The 15,561-nt window shown below is 51.2% G+C and overlaps 1 long non-coding RNA gene and 1 other non-coding gene across 2 annotated transcripts; one reads left to right on the top strand and one right to left on the bottom strand.

Annotated features, from left to right (window-relative positions):
• The first annotated feature begins 1,184 nt into the window (after positions 1 to 1,184).
• LOC115894281 lies at positions 1,185 to 15,267 on the top strand. The gene is made up of 3 exons (XR_004054363.1): positions 1,185 to 1,240; positions 1,398 to 1,474; positions 15,132 to 15,267. It is a non-coding gene; the product is annotated as an uncharacterized LOC115894281 (long non-coding RNA).
• On the bottom strand, positions 6,910 to 7,016 carry LOC115894409. The gene has a single exon (XR_004054532.1). It is a non-coding gene; the product is annotated as a U6 spliceosomal RNA (small nuclear RNA).
• Positions 15,268 to 15,561: the final 294 nt, after the last annotated feature.

Here is a 15,561-nt window from a genome sequence, read left to right on the forward strand (position 1 = left end):
GGTGTGCACCATCACGCTGGCTAATTCTCTTTTTTAATTTTTTTTTTTTTTTTTTTTTTGAGACAGAGTCTCGCTCTGTCGCCCAGGCTAGAGTGCAGTGGCCAGATCTCAGCTCACTACAAGCTCCGCCTCCCGGGTTTACGCCATTCTCCTGCCTCAGCCTCCCGAGTAGCTGGGACTACAGGCGCCCGGCACCTCGCCCAGCTAGTTGTTTTGTATTTTTTTAGTAGAGACGGGGTTTCACCGCGTTAGCCAGGATGGTCTCGATCTCCTGACCTCGTGATCCACCCGTCTCGGCCTCCCAAAGTGCTGGGATTACAGGCTTGAGCCACCGCACCCAGCCCTCTTTAAATTTTTGTAGAGATGGGATCTCCCTATCTCCCTATGTTGCCCACACTAGTCTAGAACTCCTAGGCTCAAGAGATCCTCCTGCCTTATCCTCCTAAAGTGCTGGAATTGCAAGTGTATGCCACTGCACTCAGCCTCATTAAGTTTTTTTTTTTTTTGAGACGGAGTCTTGCTCTGTTGCCCAGACTGGAGTGCAGTGGCATGATCTTAGCTCACTGCAAACTCCGCCTCCCCGGTGTTCACCATTCTCCTGCCTCAGTCTCCCGAGTAGCTGGGACTACAGGCACCTGCCACCACGCCCGGCTAATTTTTTCTATTTTTGTAGTAGAGACGGGGTTTCACCATGTTAGCCAGGATGGTCTCGATCTCCTGACCTCGTGATCCACCCTCCTCAGCCTCCCAAAGTGCTGGTATTACAGGCATGAGCCACCACGCCCGGCCTTTTTTTTTTTTTTTTTTTTTTTTTTTTTTTTTGAGATGGAGTCTCACTCTGTTGCCCAGGCTGGAGTTCAGTGGCACAGTCTAAGCTCACCACAACTTCTGCCTCCTGGGTTCAATCTATTCTCCTGCCTCAGCCTCCCGAGTATCTGGGACTACAGGTGCACGCCACCATGACCGGCTAGTTTTAGTATTTTAGTAGAGATGGGGTTTCACTATGTTGGCCAGGCTGGTCTTGAACTCCTGACCTTGTGATCCACCCGCCTCGGCCTCCCATAGTGCAAGATGCCGTGGTGGGGTTCATCCTAGCGTTTTCACAGAAGTTCTGTTTATTATGATATGGAAATGTCCTCAGTGTAATCCTGTTCTCTTGTGACTTATAGCAGTGCTTGAGAGAAGAAAATAAATTCTCCATTTCAAAAGAAAATCCAGGGCGGGTCAATCTTATTGTCGGGTGAGATTTGTTCTCTTTATCCCTTTTCTTTGTAGAGTGAGGTGAAATGGGGGAGTGAGGGGATGGGGGGAGCAAGGGCACAGGGTGAGATCAGCTTTCGTCCTGGGAGCCTGGCCTTTGCAGTGGATTTGGGACCTGCCTCCTGTTCTTTTTCCAGTCTTTGTTTCCGCTTGAGCGGAGTTAGGAATCCACAGGACTGCGGAGCCGGTTGGTAACGCGAGCCGCCTCTGACAGGTACAGAAATCTGGCTCTTGCACATTCGTGTCGGGGCCCAGGTGTAACAAGGGGGTCTGGCATCTCCCTCATGTGCCAGGGGCCCTTCCTGTTTGTTTTTGTTTTAGATAAATGATCTTGTCAGATGGTTAGTGTGGTAACAATCAGTGTGACCACATCTTTTTCAAAGATTAGAGCCAAAAGAAAGTTGAAAAGCATTAGGCCTGCAGTCCTCACTCACCTCTCTCTCCCTCCGCTCTCTTCTCTGCTGCTTTCTTGTGTCCGATAATCATGTAAATAGCTTTCTGTGTCCAGCAGAACAAAGAAAAAAGCCTGATGGAAAAATGATTAGGTTTTGCTTTTGAGAAATGTGGTACATCCATGGCTTGATGGCAGGCTGTGTGCATCCATTCACAGCGAGTAGAATCTAAGGTAGGATGAGTCAGTTTGAGTTAATTGTGTCGTTTTAAATAAGGTTTCCATGGATGAACTAAGCACCTGGCCTTGGAACGCAGAAGCTGTTTAATGTGGTGTTTGCTCTGTGTCCTGTCAGATTGTGTTTGCTGATTTCCAGTACCTGCCCTCTGCTGAGGAGCTGGGCTATCCCTGGTTGTGTCTGCCACGTGCCGCTTCGGCGCTCTCCTGCCATCCCGGCCGTGAGCTGGGAATGTAATCATGACTAGGCAGGCAGTGCACAGGCCACGTCTCCCAGGTTGCTGAATCTGTTCAAATGAAGGCAGAAATGGAGACTTTTATGGTGAAATATGCCAAGCGTTCAATGTTGCCGCAACTTCACAAAATTGCATGGCTGTTTCCTGTCCGTCACTTTCCTTTTTTTCTTCTCTCTCTTTTTTTTTTTTTTGTCTTTTTCATTTTTTGTCACTTTTTATTTTTCTGTCCATAAGTGTGGTTTGACCACACAGCAGCCCTGGACTCGCTCTGGAGCTGTTCTGGTTCTGGGAACTGCCCAATTCTCAGATGATTCTTTGCTCAAACTTTGTTAAATGTAATTTGTCTGAAGTTTTTATTTATTTTATTTTTTTATTTTTATTATTATTTTTTTTGAGACAGAGTCTCGCTCTGTGGCCCGGGCTGGAGTGCAGTGGCCGGATCTCAGCTCACTGCAACCTCTGCCTCCTGGGTTGACGCCATTCTCCTGCCTCAGCCTCCCGAGTAGCTGGGACTACAGGCGCCTGCCACCTCGCCTGGCTAGTTTTTTGTATTTTTTAGTAGAGATGGGGTTTCACCATGTTAGCCAGGATGGTCTCGATCTCCTGACCTCGTGATCCGCCTGCCTCGGCCTCCCAAAGTGCTGGGATTACAGGCTTGAGCCACCGCGCCCGGCCTGAAGTTTTTATTTTAATGTTCCCATTCTCCGTTCCCCCAGCCCCTGGCAACCACTAATCTACTTTCTATTTCCATAGATTTGCTTATTCTGGACATTTCCTGTAAACAGAATCCTACAGTATTTTTCCTTTTGTGCCTGGCTTCTTTTATGTCAAGTGTTTTCAACATCCATTCACACTGTGCTGTGTTAACACTTCATTCCCCTTCACAGCTGGAAATGCCCTGCTGCGTGTATATCTGGGGTTCGTTGATCCGTTTGTCTGTTGATGTACATTTGGGTTGTTCCTACCGTTGGGCTATTGTGAATGATGCTGCTACGAGTATTTCTTTGTAAGTATTTGTCTGAATACCTCTTTGCAGTGCTTTTGGGTACATAACTAGAAGTGGAATTTCTGGCTCCTGTGGTCATTTCATGTTGAATTTATTGAAGAACCAACAGACTGTTTTTTTTGAGATGGAGTCTCTCTCTGTCTCCCAGGCTGGAGTGCAGTGGTGCGATCTCGGCTCACTGCAACCTCTGCCTCCTGGGTTCAAACGATCCTCCTGCCTCAGCCTCCCAAGTAACTGGGATTACAGGCACCTGCCACCATGCCTGGCTAATTTTTGTATTTTTAGTAGAGACAGGGTTTCACCATGTTGGCCAGGCTGGTCTCGAACTCCTGACCTCAAGTGATCCCAAAGTGTTGGGACAGGCATGAGCCACCGTGCCCGGCCCCAACAACCTTTCTTAAAGCAGCATTACCATTTTACATTCCCAGCAGCGTTGTACAAGGAGTCCAGTTTCTACACATTCTTGCCAACACTTATTTTCTGTCTTTTTCATTATGGCCATTCTGGTGGATGTAAAGTGGTAACTCACTGTAACTCCCTGTGGATTTGATTTGCATTTCCCTAGTGATTAGTGATACTACTTTTCATGTGTTTACTGGCCATTTGTATCTCATCTTTGGAGAAATGTTTATTTACACTCTTTACCTTTTTTTTTTTTTTTTTTTTTTTTTAAAGAGACAGGGTCTCGCTTTGTTGCCCAGGCTGGAGTGCAGTGACACCATCATAGCTTGCTGCAGCCTCGACTTCCTGGGCTCAAGCCACCCTCCCACTTCAGCCTCCTGAGTAGCTGGGAATACAGGTGTGCGTCACCACGCCTAGCTAATTTTTAAATTTTTTGTAGAGATGGGGTCTCCCCATCTTGCCCAGGCTCATCTCAAACTTGTGGGCTCAAGTGATCCTCCCACTTTGGCTTCTCGAAGTACTGAGATTACATGTGCAAGCCACCTCACCTAGCCCTTTACCTGGTTTTGGTTGGATTATTTATTTTTTATTGTTGAGTTGTAGGAGTTTTTTTTGTATATTCCAGACACCAGACCCTTATCTGTGGATTGTCTTTTTGCTTTCTTGATGGTGTCTTTTGAAGCACAAAAGTTTTCGGTTGATCTCTTTTACCTGAGTTCAATGTATGTGTTTTATCTTGGGTTGTTTGTGCTTTGCGTGTGGGTGTTTTTAAAAACCGTTATCTGCCTATGATCCCAGCACTTTGGGAGGCTGAGGCAGGAGGATCACTTGAGGCTGGGAGATTGAGAGCAGGCTGGGCATTGACGTGAAACTGCGACTCGACGAAAAATTTAAAAATCAGCTGGGCACTGTGGTGAACATATGTAGTCCCAGCTGTGGTAAGCTGAGGTGGAAGGATTGCTGGAGCCCAGGAATTCAAGGCTGCAGTGAACTGTGATTGTGCCACTTTACTGCAGCCTGTGTGACAGAGTGAGACCCAGCCTAAACGAACCAACTAACCCAAAAACCATGATCGAATTCAGGGTCATAAAGATTTGTACCTATGTGTTTTTCTAAGAGTTTTATAGCTTTGACTCTTACATTTAGGTCTTTGATTCACTTTGACTTAATGTTTGCATTCGATGTGAGGAAGAGGTCTAACTTCGTTCTATGCATGTGGATAGTCAGCACCCCTTGTTGAAAAGACTGTTCTCTCCCTGTTGAGTGGTCTGACATCCTTGTTGAAATCAGTTGACCACAGGTGTGTGGGTTTATTTCCCGACTCTGAGTGGACCCACCGGTCTCTGTGCGCGTCCTTCTGACAGTGCCCCTCAGAAGTCGGTGCCTGACTGTCTTCATCTCTGTGGCCCTGAAGTTTTGAAATCGGGACGTGTGATTCCTCTAACTGGGTTCTTTGTGTTTCCCTGTGAATTTTGGGATCAGGCTGTCAATTTCTGCAAAAACACCATTTGGAATTTTGATGGGGATTGCATTGAGTTTTTCGATCCGTGTGAAGAGTATTGCTGTTATTTATTTATTTATTTATTTAGAGACGGAGTTTCACTCTTGTTGCCCAGGCTGGAGTGCAGTGGCACAATCTCGGGTCACCACAACCTCCACCTCCTGGGTTCAAGCGATTCTCTTGCCTCAGCCTCCTGAGTAGCTGGGATTACAGCATGTGCCCCCATACTCAGCTAATTTTGTATTTTTAGTAGAGAGGGTGTTTCTCCATGTTGGTCAGGCTGGTCTTGAACTCCCAACCTCAGGTGATCCACCTGCCTTGGCCTCCCAAAGTGCTGGGATCACAGGCATGAGCCACTACCCCTGGCCGAGTATTGCTGTCTTAACCATATGAAGTCATCCAGTCCATGAATACAGGATAGCTGTTCACTTATTTAGGGTGTCTTTAATTTCTTCTGGCAATGTTTTATAGTTTTCACAGTATAAGCTTTATATTTCTTTTGTTAAATTTATTGCTCAGTATTTTTTTTGATGCTATTGTAAATGGAATTGTTTTCCTTTTCTTTTCTTTCACTTTTTTTTAGACAGGGTCTCACTCTCACTCTGTCCCCCAGATTGGAGTACAGTGGCACGATCTTGGCTCACCACAAGCTCTGCTTTCCAGGCTCAAGTGATTCTCCTGCCTTTGTCTCAGCCTCCCGAGAAGCTGGGATTACAGGCACGCGCCACTACTGTCTGGCCAATCTTTGTATTTTTAGTAGAGACGGGGTTTCGCCGTGTTGGCTGGGCAGGTCTCGAATTCCTGACCTCAAGGGATCCACCCACCTTGGCCTCCCAAAGTGCTGGGTTTACAGGCCTGAGCCACCGTGCTCAGCCAAGAAAAAGTTTTTATGATGCTTGTTAAAGATGGTAAGGCAGACTTTTCCAGGAGAGGCCGCTGTAATGGGGTTTTGCAGTAGGGGAGAGAGGTTGAGCTCAACTCCAAATACAACAAAGACGTGTGGGGATGTTTAGCCAAGAAGCAGAGTTGGAAAGTTACCATCAGGAGACATCAGGGGTAGGGGTTCTTTGGCAGGCTAGGGTGATGAGCTGTAGAGGCTGAGGGAGGAGTTTGACCCGATGTTGAAGATCAGATACCAAGGGTGGGGGTTTTCACTGAAGCGACCAGCAGGAGTCTTGCTGAAACTGGACTAAGCAGGTCAAGGACTAAGCCAAGGTCAGGGCCTGGTCGAAGAGGAGGACCCAGGGGCCAGACTCAAGTGTGGTCGAGGACAGTCTCTGTCAGTGGGGAGTGCTTATAATTCTACTGCATATGCTTGAAATTTTCCAGAATAGTATAGTAAGTTTTCTAAAAATTTAAATTGAAGTAGAATACATTAAAAATAAAAAGAGAACCAAAAAGTCTATTCAAATGCATTGGACTTTGTTTCAATTCTGATTTACAGAAAGATTTTTTAAATGATGAGACAATTAGGGAATTTGAGCACTCCGTGGATATCTGATAATAAGGAATTTGTTTTTTAAAGTGTAATAGTGGACCGGGCGCAGTGGCTAACACCTGTAATTCCAGCACTTTGGGAGGCCGAGGCGGGCGGATCACTTGAGGTCAGGAGTTCGAGACCAGCCTGGCCAACATGGCGAAAACCCATCTCTACTAAGAATACAAAAATTAGCCGGGCACAGTGGCGGGAGCCTATAATCCCAGCTACTCAGGAGTCTGAGGCAGGAGAATCGCTTGAACCCGGGAGACGGAGGTTGCAGTGAGCCGAGATCGTGCCACTGAACTCCAACCTGTGTGACAGAATGAGACTCCGTCTTAAAATAATAAAAGAAAAGAAAGAAAGAGTGATGGTGTATAGTGGTTGTGTTCTTTAATTGTTTTTGTGGAGAGCGTCATGGATTTGCCTGTCATCCTTGCACAGGGGCCATGCGAAACCTCTCTGTATTGCTCCACTTTCAGCGTACGTGCTGCCGAGCTGGGCACGTGGTTGTGGTCTTTGAAAGAAGGGTTTGCATCTTTGGACGTAACTGGAAATGTCTGTGGGTGAAGCGGTCTTGGAGTTGCTTCAGAATAACCCGCTGGGAAGAGAAGAGGGTGGGCACTCAGTGGAAGGAGATGGGATGTGAGCTGATAAGCTTTGAATTGGTGTCATGGGGTTGTGGGAGTTTATTAATACTTGTCAAACTCAAATGAAAACAGATGAGGCCCAGCGCGGTGGCTCCCGCCTGTCATCCCAGCACTGTGTGGGAGGCCGAGGCGGGTGGATCACTTGAGGTCAGGAGTTTGAGACCAGCCTGGCCAACATGGTGAAACCCCGTCTCTACTAAAAATACAAAAATTAGCTGGGCGTGATGGTGGGCACCTGTAATCCCAGCTACTCGGGAGGCTGAGGCAGGAGAATGACTTGAACCCATGAGGCAGAGGTTGCAGTGAGCTGAGATCGCGCCACTGCACTCCAACCTGGGTGACAGAGCAAGACTCCATCTCAAAAAAAAGAAAAGGTGTACAGGGTGGTCTTTGGTCCCAAGAACAAAGAGCATGCTGGGGGTTTACTGGAAAGAGAAATGTTACCTGTTGTTTTGAAAGAAAACACATTGGCACGGGTGAAGTTTTGGGGAGCTGGCACGCTCAGATTGGTGAAAGACACAATAGGTGAACCTAGTCTTTGGGTCAGGTAGGTTGTTCCAGCAGCCATTAGGTGCACCTGGTCGTAAGGTTGCAGCAGGTCATTTCAGCAGCTAGACTTGCGGTGGAGGTGGGGCGGGGAGCGGAGGGGGCGGGGAGCGGAGGGGGGGCGGGGAGCGGAGGCGGGGCGGGCAGCGGTGGGGGGCTCTGGGAGCAGGTGCCGTGTGCCTGAGAGCTTTTCCTGGGTCCCTCGAGTCTGATTTGGTTGGGTGTTGTAGGAAAAGTTCAGTTCGTATAATGGGTTTTCATAGGCCGTTCTCTCTCTGTGTGTGTGTGCTTGAGATTTTCCCTGATGAAACATTAAACAGAAGAGGCTCCTGGCCCGCCTGTTGGCCTCTGGTGGGTAGTTCTGTGGTGAGGAGCTGAGAACCTGCCTCCTGAGGAAAGGCTCCTCCGGTGATTTGGCTGCTGCCCTGGAGACCGCGGTTCTGCCCTCTAAGCCAGCCACAGCGTTGTGTGCAGGCGTTAAGCAGCACCTGGTCGTAGCTCACAGTTCTGTAGGTCAGATGGTCTCGTGGGTTGGGCAGGATTCTCAGCTTAGGGTGAGTTGGGGTGCGCTGGCCAGGCTGGGCTCCCGCCTTGAGGCACCAGGCTCCTGGGGGTTGGGCCAGTCCCTGCCGCGGTGGGACCGAGGGCCATTTTCTTGCTGGCTGTCAGCTAGGGTCCCTTCTCCGCACCCTGCCATTTGGCCCTTCATCCTCACGGCCAGCAGCGCCAGTCCCGTCGCTGACTCTCCCTCTGTCCCCACCTGGGGGAAACTGCTTTTCAGCGGCGCATGGGGTTAGATCAGGCTGCCTGGAGGGCCCCAGCCGCACCCCCCAGCTGTCAGTGAGTACAGGAGTGACACAGGCTGAATGTACCGGTCTTCTTAGGACCCTCCTGCCACACCCCTGCAGGGCACCCCTTTACATGGCAGGATTAACAGGCTACAGAGTTGGGGAGGTCAGCGGGGGGTGTCTGTCAGGTGAGTGTGGGACAGAAGGGCCACATGAGGTCCTGGGCCCTCTCAAAGCCACGACTGGGTCTTCTGTCAGTTCTCTTGTTGCCCCAAGTGGTCTCATGGCCTTACCACCCCTCGTGCCATCCTCTGTGTGGACATTTTCTTGTGATTTTCTCACATGTCTGCTGCTCACTATTTGTGACAAGGACTGACGGACTTTGGAGCAGGGAGCTGGTGGGAGTGTCTCTGGATGGGGTGGGCCTGGGTTTACCAGTGGGCTTTGTCCTGACTGGGGCCTCTCCAGGGTGGTAGGGTTTAGGGGGCAGGACTTTCCAACTCCAGGAACTCCACTCTTAGCACAGACGGAGGCCCTGGGTGGAGGTCCCCACTGGCTTGCAAGGCTGCTGTGGGATGCAGAGGCCCTGGCCAGGCTCCACGTCTCCTGGGCACCCTCCATAGCAGCCGCCACCCCTCACCCTCCTCAGCGTGGGGGGACCCCTGGCTGCTGTGGCTGCATCACAGAGGAGCTTGCTGAGCTCCGGGCACCTGTCCTCACCTCGGTGCCTGAGCTTTGAGGCCTGGCCTGCTGCGGGGCTGGAAGCGGTGGTCCTGCACAGCCCACCTCGGACTGAGGGTGGCTCTGCCCTCTCTCCCATTGTGCTTTATAAACTTCCTGGATTGTTTGAATTCTTCCCCGCTGGCTGGCTGCCTGATGTGGTTTCAGTGTTCCTTCTCAAACTCATGTTGCAATTTAGTTGCCATTTGTAGTACTTAATATTAAATAGTAACTACTTTTTTTTTTTTTTTTTTTTTTTTTTTTTGAGACGGAGTCTGGAGTCTCGCTCTGTAGCCCAGGCTGGAGTGCAGTGGCCGGATCTCAGCTCACTGCAAGCTCTGCCTCCTGGGTTTACGCCATTCTCCTGCCTCAGCCTTCCGAGTAGCTGGGACTACAGGCGCCCGCCACCTCTCCCGGCTAGTTTTTTGTATTTTTTAGTACAGACGGGGTTTCACCGTGTTAGCCAGGATGGTCTCAATCTCCTGACCTCGTGATCTGCCCGTCTCGGCCTCCCAAAGTGCTGGGATTACAGGTTTGAGCCACTGTGCCTGGCCATAGTAACTACTTTTAAGAGTTGAGGCCTGGCCAGGCAGGCCTATAATTCTAGCACTTTGGGAGGCCAAGGCGGGTGGATCACTTGAGGTCAGGAATTCGAGACCAGCCTGGCCAACATATAGTGAAACCCCATCTCTCCTAAAAAGTACAAAAATTAGCCGGGTACGGTGGCTCACGCCTGTAATCCCAGCTGCTTGGGAGGCTGAGGCAGGAGAATCGCTTGAACCTGGGAGGCGGAGGTTGCAGTGAGCCAAGATTGCACCACTGCACTCCAGCCTGGGCAACACAGCAAGACTCCATCTCTCAAAAAAAAAAAAAAAAAGAGGAAGTGAGGCTTTTGAAAGGTGATTTGGCTCTACCCTCATGAATAGACAATGTTGTTATCTTGAGAGTAGATTTCTTGCCATGGGAGTTGGTTCCTGATCAAAATCGTGAGTTTGCTCAGTGTCCCCACTCTGCTGCGTGTGCTGGTTCATCTGCTGCTGCTGGGGTAGTGCAGCAAGAAGGTCCTTGCCAGATGCAGCTTCTTGATCTTGGCCTTCCCAGCCCCTGGTGAGCCAGATACATTTGTGTTCTTTTTTTTTTTTTATTTTTTTTATTTTTTTGAGACGGAGTCTCTCTCTGTTGCCCGGGCTGGAGTGCAGTGGCCGGATCTTGGCTCACTGCAAGCTCCGCCTCCCGGGTTTACGCCATTCTCCTGCGTCAGCCTCCCGAGTAGCTGGGACTACAGGCGCCCGCCACCGCGCCCGGCTAGTTTTTTGTATTTTTTTAGTAGAGACGGGGTTTCACCGTGTTAGCAGGATGGTCTCGATCTCCTGACCTTGTGATCCGCCCGGCCTCCCAAAGTGCTGGGATTACAGGCTTGAGCCACCGCGCCCGGCCCTCTTTTTCTCTTTTTTAGAGATGTCTTGCCATGTTGCCCAGGCTGGCTTCCAATTCCTGGGCTCTGGTGATCCTCCCACTTCAGCCTCCCGAGTAGCTGGGTCTACAAGCATGCTGCCACACCCAGCACAGCCCCCTTTCTTTTTCTCTGGTGCTGCTTTGTTTGTTTAAAATAAATCTTTTTAAAAAAATCATTTTGTGGGATCTTGGCAAGGGAAAGCAAATTTGAGGGGCAGTACCTGGTCCAAGAACCAAGTTTCTGGGTGTCTCAGTATCCCATTAGCTGGGTGGTGAAGGTGCTCCATGAAGATAACCCCTCTGGGTTTTCTGTCCTGCATTGCCTGTGAGGAATTGGGAGCAGCCTCATACTTAGGAACCTGGCATTTCCCCCTCACTCCGGAGCTTCAGGAGGCCTGGCATTGCCTTTGAAGCTGTTCTGGAGGTGAAACAAAGCCTTGGCTGAGAGCCTGAAGAGCTGCCCATTCTCCTGGGCTCTAGAGTAATAACGCGGGAGCACTTTGTAAGAAGTGAACTTTACAGACACGCTATCTCCACGTGATAAGTTGTACTCATTGACAGTGATCATTGGATGAGTTTTGGCAGAATTGTCCCTCTGCAAAGCCACTGCCACCCTCAGAAGACAGATCAGATGTGTCCACACCCACTTGACCATCACCCCTGCCCCCAGCATCTCCTTGGTTATGACTTTCTGCAGATGTTTCCTGCTGACATGCTGACTGGGCAGAATCAGACCCCCCCCCCGAGTCTACCTCATTACCAATGGGTTGTTAGATAACGGTTTGTTTGAAAAGCAATGCAATAATAAATGCTTTGTGGGACTTTAATTTAGAAAAAGTGTTGATGATTTGGATTTTGCCATTTTACTGATGACTGACTTTATCAGTATAGTTTAGGTGTGAATTACTTTATTTCTTCTCTGTGTTCTGGTACTATGTAATGTATTCTTATATATTTTATGAAAGCCCTGAGTTGGTGCTAAACTTTGCTACTAAATTAATGCAAGCTTTATCTGTATTTTAATTTAAAACAGTGAAAAACTCTGCTGAAGTGCCAGCCAGAGGTGTGGGAGTATAGCCCGAGAGGCCCTGTTCCACGTGGGGTGTGAGTGACACCTCCTAGCCGCGCATGGCAGCAGAGCTGGAGGGGCCAGCCTGCTTCTCTCTGTCTGTGTAGAGTTTGCAACTGTGTCCTCCAGAGACCAGCAGACGCCTCGGGCTGGCATTGCTGGGCTCCTGTGCCCAGTGCTGGTTCAGACTTTTCCGCCACCAGGGATGCCCTGTGGACCTGCCTCCAGCAGGGCTCTGCCAGGTCAGGCATGGGGGTGACCTTGGCTGCCAGTGGGCTTGTGGGCTCTGCCTCTCAGTGCGTGGCTCTGCCTAGTAAGGGTAAACTCCTCGGGAAGGACTGGCTGGTGCCTGCAGTGTGGTGCGTGTCTGTGTTTGGGAATTGGGACCTGTCTATGGGGAGTCTCCCACGGGTACCTTTTTTGTTTTTTGAGACGGAGTCTCGCTCTGTCACCCAGGCCGGAGTGCAGTGGTGCAATCTTGGCTCACTGCAAGCTCCGCCTCCGGGGCTCACGCCATTCTCCCGCCTCAGCCTCCCGAATAGCTGGGACTACAGGCGCCCGCCACCACGCCTGGCTAATTTTTTGTATTTTTAGTAGAGACGGGGTTTCACCGTGTTAGCCAGGATGGTCTCGACCTCCTGACCTCGTGATCCGCCCGCCTCGGCCTCCCAAAGTGCTGGGATTACAGGTGTGAGCCGCCGCGCCCGGCCATAACAGGTACCCTTTTTACAAGTCCCTGTGCTGTCCCAGTTGGAGCCAGAATCGTGTCATTGAGTTGGGATGAGGTAGAGAATGAGTTACCTTTTAACATGGCCCCTGGGTCTCACATTACTTAAAGCTTTAACGTTTCCTTCTTTCCGATTTTTCCACCCCAGACTGGAGCCTGTGCTGATGACTATGGCTGTGATGAAATCATGCCTATGACCACAGCAGCTCTCCAGGTGCTGGGCATGCTCCTCACGTGGCGCCCATCCATTCTGTCTCCTGCTTGGCCTCGTTCACTGTTGCTCACCTTGCTCAGCTGAGGTCGCGGCTCCTCCTCCCCTCCCCCTCCTCCCCTCGCCTTCCCCATCCCCTCCCCCTCCTCCCCTCGCCTTCCCCATCCCCTCCCCCTCCTCCCCTCGCCTTCCCCATCCCCTCCCCCTCCTCCCCTCCCCTTCCCCAGCCCCTCCCCCTCCTCCCCTCCCCTTCCCCTCCCCTCACCCCCCCTCCCCCTCCTCCCCTCCCTTCCCCCTCCCCTTCCCCCTCCCCTTCCCCTCCCCTTCCACATCCCGTCCCCTCCCCCTCCGCATCCCCTCCCCTCCCCCTCCGCATCCCCTCCCCTCCCCCTCCGCATCCCCTCCCCTCCCCATCCCCTCCCCTCCCCCTCCGCATCCCCTCCCCTCCCCCTCCCCTTCCCCATCTCCTCACCCTCCTCCCCTCCCCTCCCCCATCCCCTCCCCCTCCCCCTCCCCTCTCCTGCCTCTGCAGTCAGAGCATCCCGAGAGGAGCATGGGTATCGGCCGCCCTTCCCTCCCTAGTCCTCTCGTTTCAGTGAAGCGGCTCCTTCTGTCTTCTCAGGCAGAGACCTTGGTGTCATCTTTGAGGGCCCCATCCTTGAGGGCCTGGATTCCACGTGGAATCCATCTATTAATCCTGCTTTCCAGCTGTGTTATGACGGCCTCCTCTCACCCTTCTCTACTGGCCCAGGCCTCTGCCTCAGTAGGGCTCTAACAGGATTTTCAGAAATCTCACAGGTTTTTCCTTGCAAGACGCACATTTCACTGTGTCTCCAGTCTGCACTGATGTGGGTGTGTGTTGTGATGGTCAGATGTTGGAGTGACAGCAGCTGTAGTGTGAGGTGCGGGCAAGGTGGGCAGTCAGCCGATGAGTGGGCAGGTTCAGAGCGGGGTGCCTGGTGCCCCCATAACCTCCTTGGGGTTCCTGGGGACAGCACCCCTGACCCAGCGTGCAGCCTGAGGTGGGTCCCGTGCCGTTCCCACTTCAGCGAAGTGTGTTTTCCTCTCTCTGTTCAGTGTGAGTTTTGTTTCTGAATATATTTTTTCACACTTCTTCTTCAAAAGTTACTTTTGAAGGACGGTTTTTCCAAATTGATGATTTCTGAACTGCTGTGGTGTTGGTGGGGACAGAGATGGGCCTGGAGGGGACCCAGGAGCTGCCTTTTACTGCCCGCCCACTCTTCCCCGGGGCCGGGAAGTGCCTGAGATGTGCTCGCAGCTTCTGGCCTGGGGTGGGGACTTCTACCACCAGCCAGTGGTGTGCTCAGAGGCTCCTCGATGTCCCAGCATATAGGTTACCAGCAGCTTTGTGAGGTGTACTTTTTAAAAATGAGAAAAGGGTCATTAAAAGCATGGGAGGCTTCCATGAGGTTGTTTTGACTCTCTGTTGTTAAAATGGCAACCCTAAATGAGCTGCAGAGTTGCATATTTATGTATAAATTTGTGTTCTAGATTTGCACAGATCACCAAGCCAGTGAAGACTAATAACCATGAAAAGCCACCCCCAAAAAAGGCCAAGTAGGCGTCCTCAATAGGAAATAAACAGTGAACGTGATTCTGATGAGCAGCTTCACAGGCAGTCACGCCTGGCGATGCTGATTCTTGCAGATATGAGAAAACAATGAATGAACTTAGTGTCTGATTTTCTTCTAAGATTTTATCGTGAAATAAGTTAGCAGGCCGGGCGCGGTGGCTCACGCCTGTAATCCTAGCACTTTGGGAGGTGGAGGTGGGTGGGTCACCAGGTCAGGAGTTTGAGACCAGCCTGTCCAAAACGGTGAAATCTCGTCTCTACTAAAAATACAAAATTAGCCGGGTGTGGTGGTCGGGATACTGAGGCGGGAGAATCGCTTAAACCTGGGAGGCAGAGGTTGTGGTGAGCCGAGATCGCGTCACTGCACTCCAGCCTGGGTCACAGAGCGAGACTCTGTCTCTAATGATGATGATGATGATAATAATAATAATAATAATTAATAATAATAGTAAAAGAAGAAGAAAGAAAAAGAAGAAGTTAGCAGTGGATGGGACAGTGGGGTCGGGACCTTCCGCGGTGGCTCTGTGACCTTCCCTTTTTGGTGTTTTGTGCCTGGGCCAGGGTGGACGCTGGCAGCGTGGTCTGGTGTGGCCTGCACCTGTTCCGGAGTTGGGAGCAGCCCCAAGCTCACCCCGACCCCTTTGTTCACTGCCCTTGGTTTCTGCTCCTGCCAGAGGCCACAAAGGCTGAGAGAAAGAAGCCGTTTCCCAAAGCTCAGTTAAAAGCATCTGTTAGGCCCATAGAGAGCAGTCGTTGCTGGGTGGGGCAGGTGAACCTTCCCTCCTCCTCTGGCATCTCTGGGCAGGTGTGTTTGTGGCCCTGTGGCCTCTCTCATGGTGTGTGCTCTCTGTTCTGGGCAAGGTCCCAAGGCCACACGGAGGTCCTGCAGACGAGATGAAGATGGCCCCTGGTGGACGTGCCCGGGGGTCCTGACACCCAGGAGAAGGGACAGAAGGACACGGCCCTGCAGGCGGTGCCCAGCCGGAAGGGGGACCTGGAAGAGGACCTGGACTGTGAGCTCGCAGACACTGGCTGGGGCAAGGGCTGTGCAGAAGAGAGGCACAAACCGAGAAAAAATAAAGAATATGTGAAGAGAAAGGGGAGAAAGGGTTTCAGGACAAACGTGTCGGGAGATGCACTGGGGCGGCAGCACGAGAAGGGGGTGGTGGGGATGGGAGAGGCAAGCCTGAGACCCTCAGCTGTGAAGAGCAGAAGAGGGCAGGGGCCGCAGTGGGAGCTGGGGAGGAGCGTGCTCTGGCCGGTGGGGATGGACAGAGCGGCCCCCACGGGA

The sequence above is a fragment of the Rhinopithecus roxellana genome, chromosome 17, assembly GCF_007565055.1.
Source record: "Rhinopithecus roxellana isolate Shanxi Qingling chromosome 17, ASM756505v1, whole genome shotgun sequence".
Lineage (NCBI taxonomy): Eukaryota > Metazoa > Chordata > Mammalia > Primates > Cercopithecidae > Rhinopithecus > Rhinopithecus roxellana.